Below are 23,637 nucleotides of genomic sequence, written 5' to 3'. Positions count from 1 at the left end.
AAACAGGTGGGACATAAATTGCATGTTTATTTTAGATATGTGTGGCAGCAGCAATATACAGTAAATAAATCAATAAATCCAGTACTCTGTTGTTTCCTCTGAGGCTGGGACTCTAAATAGTGTTCTGTGGTCGTCTGTGCAGCTGAAGACAGAACAGTTAGCATGTTTTGCTCAAACTTTCGCCATAGCATTAGAGCTGGTACACCATTGTAGCTTGCGAAATCAAAATGACGGCGTCGCGGGCGGAAACATACAAATTAAGGGGCGGTAATATTATAATGAGATCCCTTTGCAATGTCACCAGGGGAGCGAAATCAGACGCGGTCGTTTTTTCAGACGCTTGCAGGAAAAAGCTTACCAAAACAAAGTTACTGTACAGTATTTGAAAAATAATGTGTTTTTTGAACATTAAAGCATGTCAACATATTCTGTTACACCAAATACACAAAATAATGATCTTTAAAAAAGCATCATATGACCCCTTTAATCTTTTTCACGTTTCCTTGGTTGGTGCACCGGGGACCTGATTATAGCACTTAAAACCTGGAAAAGTCAGATTTTCATGATATGTCACCTTTAACACTAGAACTACCGGAATTCTATAACTACTAGAATAGCCATAGAGGTCCTTCTGACCGTTCATCCTAGACTGAACTGAATGCCATTTTTGTCATATCATATTTACATTCGAAGCTTATTTTGAGGTTTTACAATGAAGCTTTGAATGTCTGTCATCATAGTTTATGACGTAATCACTCTAAAAATACGATTTTTTTTGTAATATTTAATTGTGTAAGAGCTACGTAGATCGCTCCCGAATGTGCGTGCCTCACTTTGTGTCCGGCAAGCGGGAGAGCAAAAGTTTTTCACCGCAGTGAAAATGTTGTATTTGAAAGTCTAAATGCCAACAAATATGAACGGAAGCAGAATATTTCTAAAATATGTCGCTAAAAAAAGCCTAAGTTTGTTTTATTTCAGAATATCAGTCTTGTCGGGGCTAAAATTAGCTATGCATTAGCTATAGCATTACACTAGCATAAAAATAATAATAGCCATTATTATTATTATTATTATTATTATTATTATGGCTATTTTGTCATAACAAAGCGTTTGAGAGAGGCGGGGCATAGAGGACCTACAATAATGTACAGTATTTGAAAAATAATATGTTTTTTGAACATTAAAGCATGTCAACATATTCTGTTACACCAAATACACAAAATAATGATCTTTAAAAAAGCATCATATGACCCCTTTAATCTTTTTCACGTTTCCTTGGTTGGTGCACCGGGGACCTGATTATAGCACTTAAAACCTGGAAAAGTCAGATTTTCATGATATGTCACCTTTAACACTAGAACTACCGGAATTCTATAACTACTAGAATAGCCATAGAGGTCCTTCTGACCGTTCATCCTAGACTGAACTGAATGCCATTTTTGTCATATCATATTTACATTCGAAGCTTATTTTGAGGTTTTACAATGAAGCTTTGAATGTCTGTCATCATAGTTTATGACGTAATCACTCTAAAAATACGATTTTTTTTGTAATATTTAATTGTGTAAGAGCTACGTAGATCGCTCCCGAATGTGCGTGCCTCACTTTGTGTCCGGCAAGCATAATTTGCATTTTTTACACTTTTATTACATTTACCACATTATTTAAAAATATAATGTTTTAAATACAATAATTACAAATGTAATAATGATAATAATACTAATAATAATACAAACAATAATTATTATTATATAAAGGATAATATACATATGAATATAATCTATATTTACTTTTCTTATTTTATTTATTGTACCACATTTTTAATTGTAGCACCATAAAAAAAAAGTTATAAACTATATGATAGCACTTTATTTTAAGGACCAATTCTCAGTATTAACTAGCTGCTTATTAGCATGCATATTACTGGCATATTGGCTGTTTATTAGTACTTATAAAGCACATATTAATGGCTCATTCTGCATGACCATATTTTAGATTCCATTATCCTACCCATAACTAAACTTAACAACTTACTAACTATTAATAAGTAACAAATTAGTTTTTTTGAGGGAAGGCTCTAAATTAAGTGTGAATATGTGTTCCCTATTTTAAAGTGTTTTTGTTATTATTATTATTATTAGTAGTAGTAGTAGTAGTAATAGTATCGCAAAAGCAGAAATTATACGCCGTCTGTTATGCGAATGGTCAATTTGACCGCTTTGGCCATTCAAGGTAGAAACTTTTGTGAAGTATTTTGTGTTTTGTAATTTTAATAAAATAACAATGTTATAGTAAAATATACACACATTTAGGAAAAGTCAGGGTATTATAGTTATATGGGTTTTATTTCAACAAAGTTATTACATTTCAAAATTTAAAAACAGTCAAAATGACTGCCTTAATTGGTAGTTCTAGTGTTAAAGGTACATAACAGGTATAAATAAGGTTTATAACATACTACAATGTAATTTCTAGTTATTGGAGAACCATTTCCCATCATGTAAAAAAAAAAAATCCAGGCAAAACTGTAGTATTTATTATAAGGCTCCATCAACATAACCAATGTCAAAATCAATACACAAGACATTATTGATTTCTAGTGAAATTTACAACATGAATAAGGTGTGCTGTACGTGCAATAAAGTCTATGGGTGAAGCGTTAATACATAAACAGTGTAGTAAATAGTAGTAGTAGTAATAGTATAGTAGTAGTAGTAGTAGTAGTAGTAGTAGTAGTAGTATAGTAGTAGTAGTAGTTGTAGTTGTAGTAGTATGTAAATGATACAATTAATACGAATATATCTATATTTATTTAGCTTACTTTATTTATTGAAGCACACATTTTATTGTAGCACAATTTTATCAGCCACTGCCCTAAGATCACAAGAAATAACTTTGGTATTTATTGTTTACAATTTTATTATTACTAGTGCAATTACTGGGGCAATATGGAAAATATATTATTTTGAGGATTAAATTAATCTTATCCGCACCTTCATTTTCTATAGATGAAGTAAACACATGACTATTACATTGTACTCTCCAAGTTTACAATGATCAAAATATAAATATCACTATATTTAATATGCAACATTATCCTGACGGTTGACAATGAAGAATAAGTTATTTTCCTTTTGGCAAATGGTGGAAGATCTTGCAGCAATTAAAGCTGCATTAACTATTCTATTGCTTCAAATGACCATTAGAAAAGTAATTAAAGTTCATTAAGGGTAACTGAAAATTGACCATTTGTCAAACCACACACTTTTGTGAATCTCTTCACTACAATGATGAGAGAGATTTTCCAGAATATAGTGCTCATAATGCAGAACTCAACACTCATATGCTTCAGTTCAGAAAAAGCCTGGCACTTTTTAATCTGTGCATTTTCCACACATTAATTCTGTACATAATAACCCTGCATATCATGACTGAGCATCATACAGACTATCCATTACTTCAAGTAATGTTAATCTCAGTGTAAATGCATAGCCATTAATATAATATCTGTATACACTGCATTTCTACATTCAATGTGCAATGAAAAGTATTTCGAGGGACATTTTAGTGTTAAACATATAATCTTTTGGCAGATTACTTAGGATTGGGTTAGGGTTACAGTACCACTCATTTAAAAAAAATGAGTGCAACAATGCAAAATATAGGTGTACTGGTTATAAAACACTGGAAATCTGCTGGATAAAAAAAAATAAAAAATAAAGGTTTTGAATGAGCAAGCGTGCAAAATTTGAACTGCTGAACCAGAGAGCAGAAAAAAAAATCCAGCCTTTAATTCCACGGAGGTCACAGAAAGTCAGGCTGGAAGTTGTTTTTTGCTTCCATACCTTTTTCTTTAAAAATATGGTGGTGTTACACATATGGGTCATGCAGTAAAGCAAACCTCATGTTTTTTTTCAAACATCTATGCTGTTATTTTTTCCCCTCTGGAACACAAAAGCAAATGTTACACCGTTCTTGCCATAAAAGCTCCAAACAAGCCAAAAAGCATCATATAAATGGTCAATATACACTATACTCCAAGTAATACGATAGCTTTATGAGCGAAAAAGCCTGACATTTCAAGTCGTAGAACATTGTGTGGTGCTTTTATGGCGTTTTCTGTCTTTTTTTGGAGCTTGACAGACCCTGGTCACAATATTCTGTCAGTGTTTGGTGTTGCATAACACTTATCAGTTTGTGTTCCATAGAAAAACATGAAGGTGAATAAATAACAGAATTCTTCATGTTTGGGTGAACCATCACTTTAAAGCCTATGTCAGATTTCATTAAAAATAAATAAATTGAGAAATCTCTTCATCATGTTTCAATGTGGTTGCAACTTTTGGTTATTGATTTTAAAGCCGTCTTTGAAGTGTACTCATTTGCGTCCCGCCTTCTGTTCATTCAACAAGAAACTGCATCTTTTTTTTCTTTTTTTTTCCCTACTGAAGATGACATGCGTCAGATCCCTCTGCACCTTAATTCATTACTCAAACACATTTCACACATGCTCGTTCATTTGCATGCCGTCGAGGGCCTTTCCTTTCTGTATGATATTAGGGCCACCAGTGAAGTCTGGAGTTATTACAGAGGTATTCTAGACCATCAAAGACCCTCGGAAAATAGCTTTCAGGAGAAAAGAGCTGCTAATAAAGCAACACAAAGATAATACAATAGAGGACTTTGTGCAGCTGCGGCACAATAAAAAAAAACTTTCAAATTAAAAGACCCATAATTTAGTGAACAACTGAGAATCCTTTTCTCTCTGGTGTCACACAAATCAAAGCCAGTCTCCATTTTTGCAGTGCGGTTTATTGTTGTCATATTCGATTCTGTTGAAATCTCAACAGTACTTGTCTGGAAATGAAGGGAAACAGTATCGATCGCAGCTTAGCACTAAACAGCGACTCAGTTTGAGTTTTAAAACACGCCTTGCTTATTAAGTCTTCTTACTAAGGTTGATAGTTCAACAGAAATACGTGTTTGAAAACAAGTTATTAAAATAATGCCCTTGAGGGAACCATATACTCTAATCCAAGAGCAATAAAACACTGCGGTATGTATACTACAATCTAAGTAACACGGATGCTAAGTTTGCTAGCACTGTTAGTGCACACCTGCCACAAACCAGTCAGTCATTTAATAACTTCACCGCAAAGAAAATATAAGAAAATTATGCTCTCAAAGAGAAATCGCATCAATATGCCGTAGGGAAAAAGCTTTTTGTTTTATTGGCGAAGCAAAACATTATCATAAAAAATTTTACCTTAAGCAAAGTAGATGCTAGCAAGGAAGCTTCTCGTTTGTCATCATGAGCTTACAGACAAATGATACACAAAATAGTACTTATTTATAATCACACTGCTTTTTATAGCAGTTTGGAAAAAAATACTGAACAAAATGTGCTGTAAACCTGTTTTTCAATGCAGCCACTTGCAGGATTTTTATGAGGCAATATAAAATAATGAAGTAAGCATGAAATTGCACAACACACATGATTTTTAGGTTTGGTTATCAATACAGATTTCCCAGTTTGTTTTCAATTTTGGTTCATTTGAGAACATTTCAGTTACAACATAAATGTAGTTTTCTCTCTTCTCTGCTAAAGCTGTAAATTAAACAGGGCAGTGTTTCAAATGGTTTCAAACTGGTAACTCGTCTTTTAAAGAGTCATTTGTTTTGGGAATCTGGCTAGTACAGGTAGGTTTTTGATTCACTAAAAGAACCGCCTCATAAGAGTCATTTGTTTGTGAATCAGACTGCATAAACTGATTGTGCTCTGTGTTTTTGATTCACTAAAAGACCCATCTCATAAGAGTAATTTGCTTGTGAATCAGACTACATACTCTGATTGTGCTCTGTGTTTTTGATTAACTAAAATAATCATCCCATACGAGTTGTTTACTTGTGAATCAGACTACATACTCTGATTGAGCTCTGTGTTTTTGATTCACTAAAACTTTTTGAATCAGCCTACACAACATTGGTCATGCATTGGTGTGTTTTTGATTCATTAAAAATAACCGACTCACAAGTATGAGATGATTTTAGACTCAAAATAATTAATAGATGAATGCACAATTATCCATGTACTGCATACATTTTATGCATGCATCTTACTAACTATGGAAGCATATAGGTAGCGAAATTCAATTTCAAATGCAATATGTAAAATGGCAATGCAATATTCAAAATGGCAATGTATTTCTGTTTTTAAATTTACATTTTCCATTACCCATACGTGCAAAGTTTGGTGCAAAAGGGAAAATGAAAATTAAATTATATAATTTACATTTGCCATTTCCAGCAGTAGTCATGATATGTAAATTGCATACAAATTTTAACGCTTTATACGTTGCAAAATGAAAATGAAAATGTATAACACCAATTGATTTGATATGTGTAACATGTCCAAGCAGAAATGGTAGCAAAATTATCATTTAAATTATATTTGTCCTAAATGCATTTAGACTAATAGTTAGAACACTTAGGATTGCATTTTCATCATGACGTCGTGTGATATTTGTAGCAAAATTCAGTGCGGCTTTGAAAATGCATTCAGAGCTGACCACGCCCACCCTCCGTCAATCATTGCTTCAAGGCGGGGTTTGGCGGAAGCGTGTTTGAATCGTTCGAAACATAGCGGCTGGAGATCTTATAAGATCGTTGAATTCACTGGCAGATGAAGTGGAGCGTGAACAGAGAAATATATGAAGCGTACTCCATGCTAAAATCAAACGTTCGAACGAACGACTGACCGACCGGCCGTTCAAACGTCAAACCGAACGTCTATCCGAACGTCTATCCGAACGTCTTGAGCTTTGAGCGTCTTACACTGCGGGTGACCCACGTGACGTCAGCGTCTAGAAATTAGCTGGTTTTAAAAAATTTAAGGAGCTAAACTGCTGTGTAAAGACTATAAATGGACATTACAAGCATTACGATAAAGATATGTTATACCTAACATAATACTCAACCATTTCCTGCATCCTGCAGTATTTCCCTGAATAAGTCTTTAAAGGTGTTGTAGGCTATTCTAAGTCGTTCTGAGTAATAAATTGAAAAAGCTCCCACCTGTATATGACTAAACAAAATAACATGTAGTTTACTTGAGGTTCTGTTATAAATGTGTCTATTAGAAGCATTAATTTAAATTAATTAATTTAAAAAATAGTTTGAAATGAATCAAAACTTCCTGAGATTTTGAATGGAAGTCCTGAATGACTGTTGTTGTTAGCCTATCTATAGAAAGCTTGAAATGTCTACTTTAAAATAACCGATTCAAAATCGATAATATTCTAATTTGTTGAGATAGTGAATTGGTGGGTTTTTGTTAAATGTGAGCCAAAATCATCACAATTAAAAGAACCAAAGAATTAAACTACTTCAGTCTGTGTGCATTGAATTTAATACACGAGTTTCACAATTTGAGTTGAATTACTGAAATAAGTTAACTTTTCCACGACATTCTAATTTATTGAGATGCACCTGTACACTCATTATATAGGCTGCTGTAAGTCGCATGAAATGTGCATTTCTCTACTGCAGACATGCATCGTCAACTTCATCTTTGCAGCCGACACTGACTCAGAAAACAGTTTAGTAGCCTAAGTAAATAAAATATGTTCTAGTTATTTTTTCCCTAGACATTCACTGTCATTCCTTTAGCCAGCAAGCTTTATGCATCCGCTTAAGAGCGGAATAGGCTATAACCTATAAAAGGCTCATTGGTTTAGTATAGTAGCATATAATTAATTTAATATAAACGTGCGATTACTAATGGCTTAAATGAGCGACTATAAAAGCCCTTTAATAATAATAATAACAACAATACTAATAATAATAAGGAAGGAATAACTGTATTGTCACGAATTTCTTGTTTGCCAAAATTAATATAAACTTTTCTGTGTCTTAAGAGAAGTTAAGTTAGAACAAGTTCAATAAAACATATTTATTATATTTCTACGGGCAGAGGAAAATAGCCAAACCAAAAAAGAAACAAAGAAAACATAAATGTAAAATTCATAAAAACGTACACAATGGAATGCGCACATGTACTGGGGCTAGTCCCATCTAGTGGTCGTTGATTTTCTTAGGCTCAGCTGCGTGTGGATAGCGAGCTGTGTGTGTGGATTGGGCAAGGCTAAAAGGGCGCCGTGGAACGAAAGTCTCAAAATTCAAATGAATCAAATATAATTGATTTAGAAGAGACGTGAATGAATGCACGCGTGTCGCCTGATCCTCAAATGCACATTTTAATGGCTACATGCACAAATTATGATATTTTAATACAAACTAATAACATTTGTATTCACAAATATGTCTCTATTTGAAAAAAAATTCTGCACATTAATGCAATTCTTAATTCTGCAGACACCGGTTGAAAAGCATTTGTTTCAGTGTAGTAACGCATATTTGCGAATTTTTCAAATTGTGTACATGTTAATGAATTGCACTGGACCTTGTTCGTTGGTAGTTGTGTGTGTGGGGGTCGTAAAATGCTGTAAACTGCGAAAATTAAGTCTCAAAATCCAAATGAACCGAACAAGATCGACTCGAACAAAACGTCAATAAATGCACGCTTGTGGCCTGATACACAAATGCACAGAGTCCTTTTTGCATGAGCAATTTATGATATATTAACGCAGAACAGAACATTTTTATTTGCAAACATGTCTGTATTTGTACAAATCGCTGCACAATCATTTAATCCCGAATACCACAGACTCAAATCGAAAGGCATTTGTTTGTGGTTAGTAAGATACATGCATAAAATGTATGCAGTACATGGATAATTGTGCATGCATCTATTAATCATTTTGAGGCTAAAATCATCCCATACACAAGAGTCAGTTTTTGTTTTAGGATTTGAGCTACTCTGGTCAAGCTGCATGCGCTTGATTCACTAACTGACTTGTATAAATATATGTTTATGAATAAGACTACATCACACTGATTTTGCTGTATGTTTCTGTTTCATTATAAGAATCGACTCACAAGAGTAGCCCAATTTGTTTCAGGAATAGGGCTACTCTGTTCAAGCTTCGTGTTTTTGTTCACTAAAAAGAAACTAAGAGTTGTTGTTTGTAAATCAGACTGCACCACATTTATCACACTGTAGGTTTTTGCCTAAAAATATCCAATTTATATAAAATATTGAATTTGTGAATCACACTACATCACATTTGTGATACATGTTTTTGTACTCATATAAGTCTTTGTTTGTAAATCAGACTACATCTCATTTATCACACTGCAGGTTTTTGATTCACTAAAAATAACTGACTACTATTGAGTATTAGAATCAGCTATTAAGACTAATTTGTTTCAGGGTTTGGGCTCTGTTTTTGATTCATTAAAGATAAATTGTATTATTTTAGGCAATGGTTGTATACATTATATTTCAATATGTTTTCTAGTACTCAACTAGCTGGAACAAAATAGTTCATTTCACCTGACATTTCAGGTCAGTTTCAAGGGTTTCTAGGAATTCCAGCATGAATGTTGCGCCTTATTTATAACTTACATGGAAGCAGAGTATACTTCCTAGATACAAACCAAGTGAGTCATCACACAGAATGTTTGTAAATTTTTCGAGTGCCGTGGGTATCCAAAAAAAGACTGCTTTTTCATCCTCTAGAGACTAAATGATAAATAAAAAACTGCTACATGCACATACACCAAGATATCATGCCACCCTATGTTCTTGCGTAAAATCCCATCTGTGCTTTTGAACTGTGTAACACAACAATCACACCCGCTCTACAGTAGAGGTAGTGACCCAAAAACTTGACAACACTGCACACATTGCAGATTTTTCTTGCACAGGAGCAGTTTTGCCATACGTTAGCATCCACTAAGCTTATTTATTGCTAAAATTATCAGCACTGTAGTCTCCTGCGTACCTGACCGGCTTGTTAACAAGGGTGCACTGGGGGAGCATCGCCGAGCTCAATCTTTCTGTACGTGTGAGCAGAATCCTGCCACAGCAAGATTGGCTCTCACAGGTTATGATCTCAATGCTGCTCAGTTTCAGGGACCAATTTATTACACCAATTTATCTCATATCAGGCTCGGGCTAAAAGCATGCCTGTTAACTAGTCGTTGAAAAGCTATTTGTTACAAAATGTATTGTTCTTATTGCACCAATAATAATCAAGCTCTTAAAATGATACCCAGAGTCAGTTTCCTGGTCAAAACACACCAGTGTTGGGGAAACATCCTTTTTTTAAACTAAGCTCTTTTTTTAAACTAAGCTAGTCATTAAATGTAATTAAATAGTCAAGCTAATTGTTTGAAATGTAGTTACTGTACATGCTACTAACAATAGGTAATTAACTATGAAAAGCTATCCAAACATTTAATTTCAAATACCAAATCCATAAATCTCAATTAGGATTATAGTATTGTTGTTTTGGGAATTGGGCTACATTGGTCGCGCTACAAAGTACCAACTCATGTGAATCATTTATTTGGGAATTGGACTACTATGGCTGAGCTGCACATTTTAATTTGCTAAAAAGAAACACCACAAAAGAGTAATTTGTTTATGAATCAGACTATACCACATTGGTCGTGCTATATGTTTTTGAATTCACTAAAAATAAACTGACTCATATGAATCATTTGAATGTGAATCTGACAACTATGATCAGGCTGCATGTTTTAATTCACTAAAAAGAAATGACTCATACGAGTCATTTGTTTGTGAATCACAATAAACTACATGGTCAGTGCTGGGTGGTTTTGAATCAATACAAAGAACTGACTCACAAGAAAAAAAACAAAAACAAATTTATTTCAGGAATTAAGAAGATACTTGGGTCCTGCAGCACGTTTATGATTAAACTAGCTCATAAGAATCATATCGTTTTTTGTTTTTTTTTCTCAGTGAATCAGACTAAACCACATTGGTCATGCTATATGTTTTTGATTCGCTGAAAACAACCAGATAATTTGTTTCAGGAAGTACCTTACACTCATTAATCTTTATGTTTTACATTCATGCAAAACAAACAATTTTACACTACGCATTTATACAGAATAAGCCAAGTTTTTTTTTTTTTTACATGATCCTTTACATTTACCCAAACCTTTAGAACCCTTTTCTGCTTAAACACTTCTCTAGATCAGCTGGTTTGCTCATGCAGTAAAACATCTGGGGTAATGTACAGTATGTATTGATCTAAATGCATTCATTATAATGGACATATTCTATTAAGGTAAAACAGGAACCTTATTAACACTGTTTGTAATTGTAACATGCATTGCTAACAACATGTTAAAGAGATAAAGATTATAGACTGCTGAATTAACCAAGATATGTTTCAGTGTGACTGTTGGATTGATTAAAGTGTCCACTTGTCTGAATTAAGTTCGACTTAAATGTCACAGGCTACACTGAATAGTATCTGTGTGCCAGCTGATATCTGATTCAGACTGTGGAAGCACACAAAGACACTTAGACAGACACACAGTACAATCTTCTGCCCTGCATAAAGACCTTAAACTCAGGTGGATGTAATAATATTTAATTTAAAGTTCACATAAAACAGCATTCACAACCACTTTTAATTTTAATAAGATGACATATATCTTAAAAAAACTGATTGGATTGTAAAATATGAGTGTTAAACCAGAAACCATTCTGAAACACCCACATTTGAGGAGGCATTTGTCCAGAAGGTGGAGGCTGAAGGTCAAGTTTACCCTCGAGAGCATCTTGACATATTCCAATGGTGACGCTTCTTTTTAAAAATGTGTGGCTATTATGGCTATTATTACTGTAACCTTAATACATGAAGGTTAACCAGCATTAAATTACTACTGTAGATTATTCGCTCAGTCTTAGAAAGGCCACATACCTACAACATCAGCCTAAAACAATGTCTGAACAGCTACAGTATGTGGCTACTAGTTACCATTAAGATGTAAATAGAAATAAAACAAATAATATATTGACAAACAAAGCCACTTTTTATTTAATGCTTATTTAATCATTTAATTTTCTGCCAAAAAATATAATATTCTTTTTTTATTATTATCTTCAATTTCTCAGCAAATGTTGATGTGATTATTTGTGATTAATTTGATTAAATGAATTACAAGATATACTGATTATTTAATAAAACTGATAGGTTGTTATTGCATTATGATGGATTATGAGGACCAAAAAAAAACGGTTTCTTTTTTTTTTCCCTTTGAAATAATGTGCTTTGATCAACTGTACACAATAAGACTAGGAATATGTATTCAAATTTTATGTTGCCTTTAAAATCTTACCGAATTTAAATTTTTTTTTTTTTATTGTTTTGAAGGATTATGCTCACCAAGGCCGCATTTATTTCATCAACAAAGTTAAAAATAGAAATTTGGTGAAGTATTATTACAATTTAAAATAAAAGTTCTCTATTTGAATATATTTTAAAATGTCATGTATTCATGTGATGCAAAACTGAATTTTTAACATCATTACTCCAGTCTTCAGTGTCACATGATCATTCAAAAATCATTCTAATATGCTGATTTACTGTTCAAGAAAAAACAATGTATTATCAATGTTGTTGTGCTGCTTAATATTTTTGTGGAAACAGATAATTTTTTTAGGATTCTTTGATGCATAGAAAGTTCAGAAGGACAGCATTTTTGAAATTGTCATCTTGTGTAACATGACAGCCTTTACTGTCACTTTTGATTTATTACCCCAAACATTTGACTGTCAGTGTAGTAAAAGTTGGAGGACAACAAAAGTCAAACCATACTATGAAACTTCATGTCACATGGAGCTGCACTTCATCAGAGATATTCATAAGATATTCATAAGCAGTTGAAGTTGGCTTGTCACACGGCTGGGGTGGGGGGTGGGGTGGAAGGATAGGGGTTTGGCCCATTCCTCATTCCCAGAAGAGAGCCAAGGAGAGCATGAGCCTCAGGCAACTCAAGATGTTCTCTATCTCCTTTCCCAGCTCCTCCTATATAGAGCAGGTCTGTTTCCAGTTCGCATGCGACATGGAGAGTCACAATGCATTTGCAAGTCTCACATTCCCAGAAAATCCCTCGGAGCCGAGTGATGTACAAATACAACTTTCAAAAGATGAAGACATCCAGAGAGCCGCTAGATAATGAATTCTCCAGGCTTCACCCCATTTCATGATACTTCATTACCATTGGATCCTATTTGAATTGCATGATATTAATTGCATGCAGTTGCATAACAGCTTCCTCATTACATACGCATGCTAACGTCGAGCCACTGCCCTCCGTCCCAAATGCACATTACACAACGGCGAGGCTCTGTGTGTCTGCATCTACCTCGTGCATTGTGCCAGGACTTGCATTATTGATGTACGGTGAGTTTCTAAAGAGCTTTGCAGAGGTTAGCCGGTGGGCGGCAAATACAACCCCTGTCTCCCAGCCCTCAATGTCCCTCTTCTTCTGTACTGGGACACCAAGCATAACAGGGCCTAAAATATTCCCTTATCTCTTATTCATAAGCTCACCTCGGAGGTCTGTACCTAGCAAACATGATTTCAGTAATAGCAGTCTACACTTTGGGTTGGAGGTCCTTTGAATATTGATCCTTGATATCTCTTAACCGGAATAACTGGAGAAATGGGCTAACCTGAAAAGCACAGCTCCTCTTAACTAGTTTTGTTAAAAAGAAGTGTGCTTAACTGCATCGAATGTGCATTTGTAGTTTACTTTAAATATTAAAAGTACATTTTAAAAACCTTATACTTGCAAACAAGGCCACTTAAGAGAAACTTTAAAGGAAAAGTTCACCCAAATTTGACAATTTGTTGAAAATGTGCTCACCCTCAGGCCATACAAAATGTAGATGAGTTTGTTTCTTAACTAGAACAGATTTGGAGATATTTATCATTGCATCATTTGCTCACCAATGGATCCTCTGCAGAGAATGGGTGCCGTCAGAATGAGAGTCCAAAAAGCTGATTAAAACATCACAATAATCCATAAATAATCCACAAAAAAAAAATGCTTGTTTGTAAGAAACAAATCCGTTAAGACGTTTTAACTAGAAACTGGGTAAAATATGAGTCCCCTCTCCACAATATTGCTTTCTCCAGTGAAAAAGTTGTCTTGTCTGAATCAGGAGAGAAATATGCACAAATCAAGCACTTTTACAAGCAAAAATAGCCCAAAACTGTTCTAAACAAACACATCTGTGGATGTTGATGTGAGAGGACAACATAGGATGTAATTTTTCACAGGAGAAAGCATTATTGTATATTATGTACTCGTGGCCAGAAGCGACGGTTTAAAGTTAAAACACCTTGATTAATTTGTTTCTTACAAACATGCAGTTTTTAATTTAACAGGATGATAATTGATGGACTGGAGTCATGTGGATTACTTGTGGATTATTATGATATTTTTATCAGCTGTTTGGACTCTCATTCTGACGGCACCCATTCACTGCAGATGATCCATTGGTGAGCAAGTGATGTAATGCTAATTTCTCCAAATCTGTTATGATTAATAAACTCATCTACATCTTGAAGTAAATTTTCATCAAAGTTGAATTTTTGGGTGTGCCATTCCTTTAAATATACACTCTTTTGAAGTATATTATTTCTTTAAAAAAAAAAAAAACATGCTAAACTCTTTTTCACAAGGTTACAAACCCAATGCCTGCAAACATTTACTCTGAGAAAAAAAAAAAAAGTGTTGGTGGGAATGTAAAGCCTTGTTAATAATTAATGCAATACCTTTCCACTTTGCTCGGACACTCCCTTGCTTGTAAAAAGACACTGCTACTTCACTCTCAGCTGCTGCTGAATGAATGTCTTGTGTTGGTTTTAGCAGAAAGCTGAATGGCCGCACAGTGAACTGTGAAATGTCTGCAGCATGTGCGTGCAAATCCATGCATAAACACAAGCAAACACATGGCTGTCCTTGAGAATTCCCATTTACAGTCATGTAAGTTGTTTTTGAGATTCTACCTGAACTCAACCTTCCAATTAAATATGGATTATAATGTTGGATGTTCTTGAATTACAGGGTTTACAGGTTGCATTTGCTTAGAAAACATGCATTTATGCATGGATTTCTTCCCACACAGTTTCCCACGCTTAGTCTACATCATTTCCATACTTAGATCTGGGAATATCAAAATATTTTACAAAACATTTTAGAGCTGTCAAAGTTCACATGTAAACTTACAAGAATAGTTTGCCCCAAAAATTTTTTTAAATATATTTATATGCATTTATCATCTGTGGAAGGGGTAGGACCATAAAATGTCTGTCTTCGGTCCGAGGGCTATGATAGGCTGTCCTACCTGTCTGTCAATGTATGTATTTGCATACCTCCACACACCCTGTTCATGTCATCAGCGTGTTCCATTACGCTATTGCAGACAAAGGGAGAATGGAAGGCATTATTATTGTAATATAATGTGCTAATGTTATATCACATGAGGTAATCTGACAGCATTGCATTCAACCCTCCACCAACGCCGTCTCTCAGCGTGTTCATGTGTTTTGGAGGAGGCTTATGCTTTCAAAGCTAGCTTGCTATTGCTAGCATCTCCAAAATCGCACACCTTTAATATACTGTATTAAAACATACATCTATGGTAACACTTAAAGGTTATGCACACTACAACTCAGCTATAAGTTATAACAGTTGATCTGCTTTTAAATTTTTCCATCAAAACATCATAATAATAAAGCATTGTGCTGCTTAGCAGCTTAGACTTAAATTAAAGTGTTTCGTGTTGTTATAACCATTATAAGAGGTGCTACCACAAATGGACTCGGCACAGTAACTTAATAGAAAGTAACACATAAATAAGACCAATTTATATCCCTAAATGCTTAATTTTTATTTGGTAGTAGTGTTAAAACATAAAAGCTCAGTTATATATAAAATACAAGACTTCCAGTGGCATATATACAGCTCTATTTGTGGCAAACCATGACACTAGCTCACCTCAGTGAATAGAAGTGTTAAATTGTTATTTCTTTCCAGTCATCTGAATAAGATCAACTAATTAGGAAAAACGAAGACTGCTTGTTTCCTGCAGGTAAACAGTGGCTTGTGTGACATCAGTCTGACAGTCAGCCCGGAGTCAAATAATCACTGCAAATGAAGGTGTAACAGCAGCCCGTGCTCAGAGAGATGTCTGATTGGGCTATGATTACATTCAGTCACAGAGAATATCTCTATATTGACATGAGAATGCAACTAAAATTGCATCTAGGCGTGCCAGTCAGTAAGGAGGTGGATACATGTCAATGCTTTCCTGTGAGGAATGTCAATTGCGTCCTCACATGGCCCACGATCCTCTGGGCTCTGCCCACGCTGGTGTGAGTTTGGCCTGTCTCTGAGCTAATGTGTTGTGAAGTGAGCTGGGCCTAATAAAGCATGGCAAAATGGAAGTCGACAGACACAAGATGTCATCAACGAGTGGGCCAAGAAAACGAGACGCACTGAATTCTGCTATATTAATCAGGCAGGTCTCAAAACTAAACTGCCACATTTGTGCTTGAGTCTGTTTAACTGTCTGTTTAATTTTCTAAATGCTCCTGCAAGATGAAGAGATAAACTGTTTGATTAATCTTGGCAGAGGCATTTACAATCTTTTGTAGAACGAGTATGACAACATCCCTAATTTAATAATGTAACCTGTCCTCAACCAGCAAGTTATCATGTTTGTACCACTGTCATGCAAGATACTATACCTTTAGAGACCTTCGTGTATACAGTGTATACCTTACATATCTTAAACTGCATTGATTTGTTTGTTAAAGTTTTCTCTGCTTTAAAGTATACATTTGTTCCTTATATTGTGTATAAGTAAAAAAAAGTAACCTTAAATAACTGAGTAAAATAATAAGTTAATATAACAGCAATTCATCATACAGGCACATGGTTTCTCTTACCATTGTTATTCTTATGACACACAGCTATATCTTTCATTTCAACCAGATGATCCAACGGTAGCTGCACGGAGGCTCAGGCTGCCTGGCGGACATCTTGGCATGGATGAAAAAGACATCACCTACAGCTCAACCTGGCAAAGACTGAGCTTTTCGTCTTCCCTGCCACTCCAACTCTACAGCATGATTTCACCATCCAGCTAGGTTCATCAACAATTACCCCATCAAGTTCGGTCAGAAATCTTGGGTGTAATCTTTGATGACCAGCTGACTTTCAAAGACCACATTGCAAAAAACGCTTGTTCTCCATGTTGCAGGTTTGCATTACACAGCATCAGAAAATCAGGCCCTTCCTAACGGAGCATCCTGCACAACCTCTTGAGCAGGCCCTTGTCATTTCTAGGCTGGACTAATTAAAATGCTCTTCTGGCTGGACTTCCATCATGTGCCATCCAACCTCTACAAATGATTTAGAATGCAGCAGCACGACAGGTCTTCAACAAGCCCAAAAGTGCCTATGTCACACCTCTCTTTATCTACCAGCACTGGCTACAGGTTGCGGTTCGCATGAAGTTCAAGACCTTGATGCTTGCAAATAGAACAGCCACAGGATCAGCACCCTCCTGCTTCCACTCACTCTTACGAGTGGCACAAAAATTCACTTTTCAAAACATTTTCATTCACCATTCCTAGCTGGTGGAATGATCTTCCCACCCCCATCTGAAATGCTAAATCCCTGACAATGTTCATGCGACAGCTGAAAACTCATTTCGGTTGTCAACATTTGACTGCATCCTTAAAAAAAAACCGGACTAATCCGAACAATATCTGAAACTTTGTATTACGAGCACTTCCTATGTTTATTTGCCTTTTTATGTTGAATCGCTTGTTGTATTCCTCAATTGTAAGTCGCTTTGGATAAAAGTGTCTGCTGAATGAATAAACATAAATGTAAATTCTGCATAATGTTATACTATATTAAGTAAATATAGTAGAAACAGTTTTATTACCCTTATTTTGTTTTCATTTCTAAATATACATTATTTTTTGTTTCCTTTTATAAGTGAAAGTAATAAAAAAAATAATAAGTGTTAAAATGAAGTTAATTAAAATTTATTAAAATATTTTCAAAATAAATTATATAGTATTACATATTGCATACATACATATATCAGATGGGTAGATTATATATTATATTAAATAGATAAATTAAAAATACATTTATAATTTAATTTTCAAATTAAATGAATACTGAAGCCCTAAAACTGGCAAGAGCAGCTTCCAAATTCTCAGTACTCATCTTGCTGGGTCTGTCTGCTGCTTTTGACAGTTAATCACCAGATCCTCCTGTCCACCCATATCTCAGGAACCACACTCCAGTGGTTCTAGTCTTACCCCTCAGGTAGGTCCTTCAGGAGGGGTGAGGTTTCTAAGTAACAACTTCTTGCTTCTGGGGTTCCTCAGGGCTCAGTGCTTGGACTACTTCTCTTCACCATCTACATGTCATCATTAGGATCTGTCATTCAGAAACATGGCTTTTCCTATCACTGCTATGCTGATGACATTCAACTCTACTTTTCATTCCAACCAGATGATCTGGTGGTAGCTGTTCACACTGCAGCCTGTCTGACAACAAGAACAAGAGCTATCAGAGCAGGCCACGCAACTCCTTGTCCAAGCTCTTGTTCTCTCCAGACTGGACTATATTAATGCTCTTCCGGCATGCACTATCAAGCCTCTGCAAATGATCCAGAATGCATCAAGAGTGGTCTTCAACGAGCCGAAGAAAGCCCACATCACACCTCTCCTCATCAGTTTTCACTGTATGTCAATAGATGCTTGCATCAAATTCAAGGTACTGATGTTTGCCTACAAGACAACAACTGACACTGCACCAATATACCTCTCGCTTGTTCAAACTTATGCACCCTCCAGAGGCTAGCATTCTGCAAATCAACAATGCCTCGTGGTGCCATCCCAAAGAGGCACAAAATCACTCTCACAGATATTTTCCTGGACTGTTCCCAGCTGGTTGAACAACCTGCCTATGCCAATTCGAGCAGCTGAGTCTTTAGACATTTTCATAAAACTTCTAAAGACACATCTTTTTCATCAGCACCTGACCAATTAATTCTATTCTATTTGTTTTTTTCTAATAATGACACACAATTGTTTCAATATCATACATTACTACAAAATATATAAAAGTATATATATAATAAATAAAAATAAAACAAAGAAGAAATATACTGTTATATACTGTATATATACGTTTATTGATGTAAATCATATAAATCTTAAATCCTCAAATGTAACTTAATTCCAACATTACCCAGAATGCAAAGAAAACCCCACCAGAGGGCTAAACTTCCAACTGAGGTTTTCTCTTATTTCATAAAATGTATTTAAATCCCACATAACTGCTTTAATTGAATATTAGCAGTTCATATTTACTGTATTTCACATCTCAGCACCAGAATCTAATAGGTCCCTTTTTCTTCCTATCAGCCATGGACATTTGAGCTGGTCTTAATTGCAAGAAACGCAAAATTGGAAAATATACCAGAAGCGACAAAAGCAGAAAGCCCAGAGAACACAGGGAGCCACACCGCAGCTTCTCATCTTTCCATGTAAATGCCGTGGGCGATCAGGCCACGCTGGGAAAGATGCATTCCCGCAATTAAATCGGTACAAGCTTAAACTGTCCTGCCGACTCCTCGCTGCATTTCTGAATGATATCTCGCGCTCAGCCAGAGGAGGAAACGGTTTGAGGTAACTGCCTGACAGACTGGAGGGGAGTAGGATTGAATTGTGTTTCACGATGTCGGCTAAACAGCTTCCAATACCAGTGTTATGGATAGATAGGGCTTTTTGTAGCGAAGCCACTGTCTGACAATCAACTCGTTAAGTTTCACAATATGGCTTTTCAACCGGCAGACCTTGTGTAGGCCTATGGTGGGCAGTGCAGGATGCTTTACCGTTTTATAGTCATATCTGCCAAAGCAATAGCTATAATTTTACATAGAAGAGTGAAAATAAATGGCCTATTGGATTCAGGTCAAGATCAAACGCTCAACAAACTAGGCTCATTCACAAACTGCCCGGATAATCCATCAGTTCCAGTCCGAAAGAAGATTCCCAGTCACCTTGAATATTTCTATGTGAATGTCCTCAAAAGAAACTTGCTCACTCTTCTTCTTCAGAGCGCTGAAGGCTTTTCTTTCACCACATCTTCATAAAAAATAAGTGGAGGAGATTTGCAGGCCAAAGTTGCACAATAAACAAAATTCTGAGATAAAAAAAAGAAAAATAGCAAGAGAGAGAAAGAGTGCAGAGAGCAAAAAGCTGGTTCAACAGAAGAGCATGGCCTCATAAATCTCTCCTCTTTCCTTCTAAGGATCGATTGATTTGATAAACGGGGAAAAATATGGTGGTGCTAGTCACTTCTTCAAATCTGCCTGGTTTCACTGTAAGCACAGGGACTTTAAGTAGCTCTAGGAGGAGATGGTCTGGATCAGAAAATGCCTTTATTGCATTAAAGTGAAACCTCAGTCACACATGCAAGCTAAAGGGCTTTGCTGTTTAGCTTAAGGGAGGGGGTGTGCTTACATTACAACAGATGCATTTCGGCCTACATAGTGCTGTTTTGATCGCTGAGCTGCACTATGAATTTGAAAGCTTTGATATCGAGACCCCCATGACGCAACCTTGTTTATTTATGGAAAATTGTTTGAAATTGACCACTCAAGCAAATTTGTTTACCCCTTATGTTGTTAAAATTAATTTTATGGTATTTGTTTGAGGTTCCGGACCCCATAATAATGGTTATTTTGAAACTAACCTGTTATTTTGCCATCAAATTTATTTTTAATGTTCGTCTTACCTAGTCAAAGAGAGACAGATTTTATTGAAGCTGTATCCCTCAACTTTACCACGAGACCTAGGGCTGCGCTACTTCAAGAGATTTTTTTTCCTTATAAAAACTGTTAATACAATTTAAAATGTGATTTAAAATTATATTTAATAATAATAACAATAATAAAAACTTTATGTTTGTTGTGGCTATTTGTAGTGCTGCAAACATAAATAGCATATAACAACAACAACAACAACAAAAATAATAATAATAATAATAATTATTATTATTATTGTTGTTGTTATATGCTATTTTATGCTAAAATTTCATGGTGAACTATTATAATAATATTTGTTATTTTGCTTAATAGTTTCATCTTACAACAACAACAATAATATTTTAATACATTATAATAATAACAATAATACATTAATAAAATATCTTATTACTAATAAAATAAATAAAACTACCAATAAATTATTATTATTATTATTATTATTATTCAAAACTATTACGCAAAATCAATACTACTACTATTACTACTACTACTACTACTACTAATAATAATAATAATAACTGGGCCACAAATATTACAGGGAAAACACCAGATAATGTGTTGGGTTCAGTTTTAACAGCAAGAACACATTTTAGAAATATACAGTTAAGCAAATCTAAGAAAACAAAGTGGGAAAAAGTATCATTTTTCAGGAAGGTTAAATTTAAATTGTATTTATGATTTAAAATGGCAAACAGAACATAAGGGTTAAAATACATTCTCTGAGAACACAGCGCACCCAATATCTAGACAGAAATCCCCAGTGTCGCAGCTTACTAATACATGCTAATTACACCCCCACAAGGAAAATTAATTTTATGCTTCGTTTAGAACGACTGTGGTATAGAGGATGGAAAAGACACGAAAAACTAAGCAAAGGCATCTTTAATAAATGGCTGAGGCTCCAGAAATGTTAAGTAAATGTGATACATAAAGAAAGCGTGCAGAAATGTTTAATGTTTAACCTCAAGGTGAAGTGTGTAATTGCTTTGATGTTAAAATACCTTTTCCTGTCTCAGCTTAATGAGGACAGACAACAATTAATGCATCTTTCATTTATTTCATTAGTTAATTTCCCTCTGAAACACTCAGTGGTGCCTTCAAAAACACAAAGAAAGAGGCATGTTTTAGTTTTACTAAATTATTTAGTAATATGTGATATAAAATACGTATAATGTGTATAATACACATATTTTCATGATTAGGAATAAAAATGTAATTTTATTAAATGCTTTAGTAATATAATGTGATATAAAATATGCAGAGGCGGACAAAGTACTCCACTCCATTACTTGAGTGTACAATATTTGTCTTTCAAATGTAGTGAAGTTAAAGTCATAAGTTCCCAGAAAAAATAATACTCAAGTAAAGTACAGATACTCAAAAAGTGTACTTAAGTACAATACTTAAGTAAATGTACTTAGTTACTGTCTGCCTCTGAAAATATGTATAATGTGTATAAATACACATATTTTCATGATTAGGATTTTTTTTTTTTCTAATCAGGCACCAAATATAGTAGCCATTAAAGGTAACATCTAGATTTAAAATAACAGCTTACTGCAAGTCATTGAAAACAGCCATTATTATTATTACTTTTGCAGTAGCACAGAAATTACACATTTCACTTTTAAATTATTAAACCACTTTGTATTCAAGAAGACAATATGGTCTGAGGCAGGGAGAATCCTTCTCTTTCATAACAATGATTCCAATTTCTTTTGTTTTGCAAGATTAGCATCTTTTCTTTAAGGCTACCTGTTGTCGGCTGTCATTAAAATCACTATCTAGGCCAGGGAGAGCTGTTTTATCTGCAGGGCTGTGGCACGTCGTTTTAATTAAAGCGTGTCGTCTCACTCCGGTAGAGGGAGGGGAGGCATAGTGACGACCATAATTAAAAATTGATCTGGGGCACTGCAGGAATGATGAAATCTTGGGAGGAGGGAAGAGGAGGTGCGGTTGATCGAAATGCAAACTCAACATTTTGACAGTCTGCAGCTTTGGGTGCTGTATAAGGGTATGTATTCCATTCCAGAAACAGTAAAATCTGGATAAAAAATAAATACAAATCATTGCATGTTTTATGCATTGTTTTTCACACATATACTATAGTTCACAAGTTTGGGGTCTGTAAGGTTTATTTATTTATTTATTAATAATACTGAAAGAAGATTATTGTGTTGCTATTATTTGATCAAATATCACTGTAATATTGTGAAATTGTATTACAATTTTAAAGTAATGGTTTTCGATTTGAATATATTAAAAAATGTATTTTATTCCTATGATACAAAACGTCTCGGTTACGTATGTAACCCTCGTTCCCTGAAGGAGGGAACGGAGACGTCACGTTGTGACCGACAAATTAGGATCTCGCTCCGAGAGACCAATCTACTTCGAGTGTAAACTAAACGAGCCAATGCACATTGGCATGCGATGATTGCATCCAGCTGCCGCTGATCACAGCGTGAGCATAAAAAGGCAGCAAATGCAACGCATACCAGGTTTTCGCTGAGGAGCCGAGCCGGTGACCCGGCCGCTCAGCGGTGGTACAGCAGCCGTGGCAACAGGACGTGAAGATTAGAGGTGATTGTAACCCTCTTGGAATGGCAGAAGTCTGCCAGGGAAACACGGGCTCTGAGGCCATACCGTGGACTTTACACATATGGGAACCACTTAGGCCTCTACATATGGAACCCAGCCCTCTACCGGTTCTCACGGATTCAACGAGTGAGTGCCTGGCGCCAGATGTTCCACCACGTCTGGCTGCCGAGGGGGCGGAGGAGCTCGACAGGGCCTACAGTACAGACACTCTGGAGCAG

General features: G+C 35.3%; 1 protein-coding gene and 1 long non-coding RNA gene across 2 annotated transcripts in view; both read right to left on the bottom strand.

The window, feature by feature from the left end:
• LOC107758157 (leucine-rich repeat and fibronectin type III domain-containing protein 1-like protein) overlaps positions 1-23,637 on the bottom strand; it is a 127,023-nt gene that overhangs the window by 4,420 nt on the left and 98,966 nt on the right. The gene's annotated exons all lie outside the window — the stretch shown is intronic.
• LOC107758158 (uncharacterized) overlaps positions 17,367-23,637 on the bottom strand; it is an 18,193-nt gene continuing 11,922 nt past the window's right edge. The window contains exon 3 of the long non-coding RNA XR_001641994.1: positions 17,367-17,542. This is a non-coding gene — a long non-coding RNA (uncharacterized LOC107758158). The remainder of the gene's footprint in view (positions 17,543-23,637) is intronic.

This window comes from Sinocyclocheilus rhinocerous, unplaced genomic scaffold (genome assembly GCF_001515625.1).
Source record: "Sinocyclocheilus rhinocerous isolate Xijiao unplaced genomic scaffold, SAMN03320098_v1.1 scaffold894, whole genome shotgun sequence".
Classification (NCBI taxonomy): domain Eukaryota; kingdom Metazoa; phylum Chordata; class Actinopteri; order Cypriniformes; family Cyprinidae; genus Sinocyclocheilus; species Sinocyclocheilus rhinocerous.
This window is presented reverse-complemented; position numbering and strand designations above follow the sequence as displayed.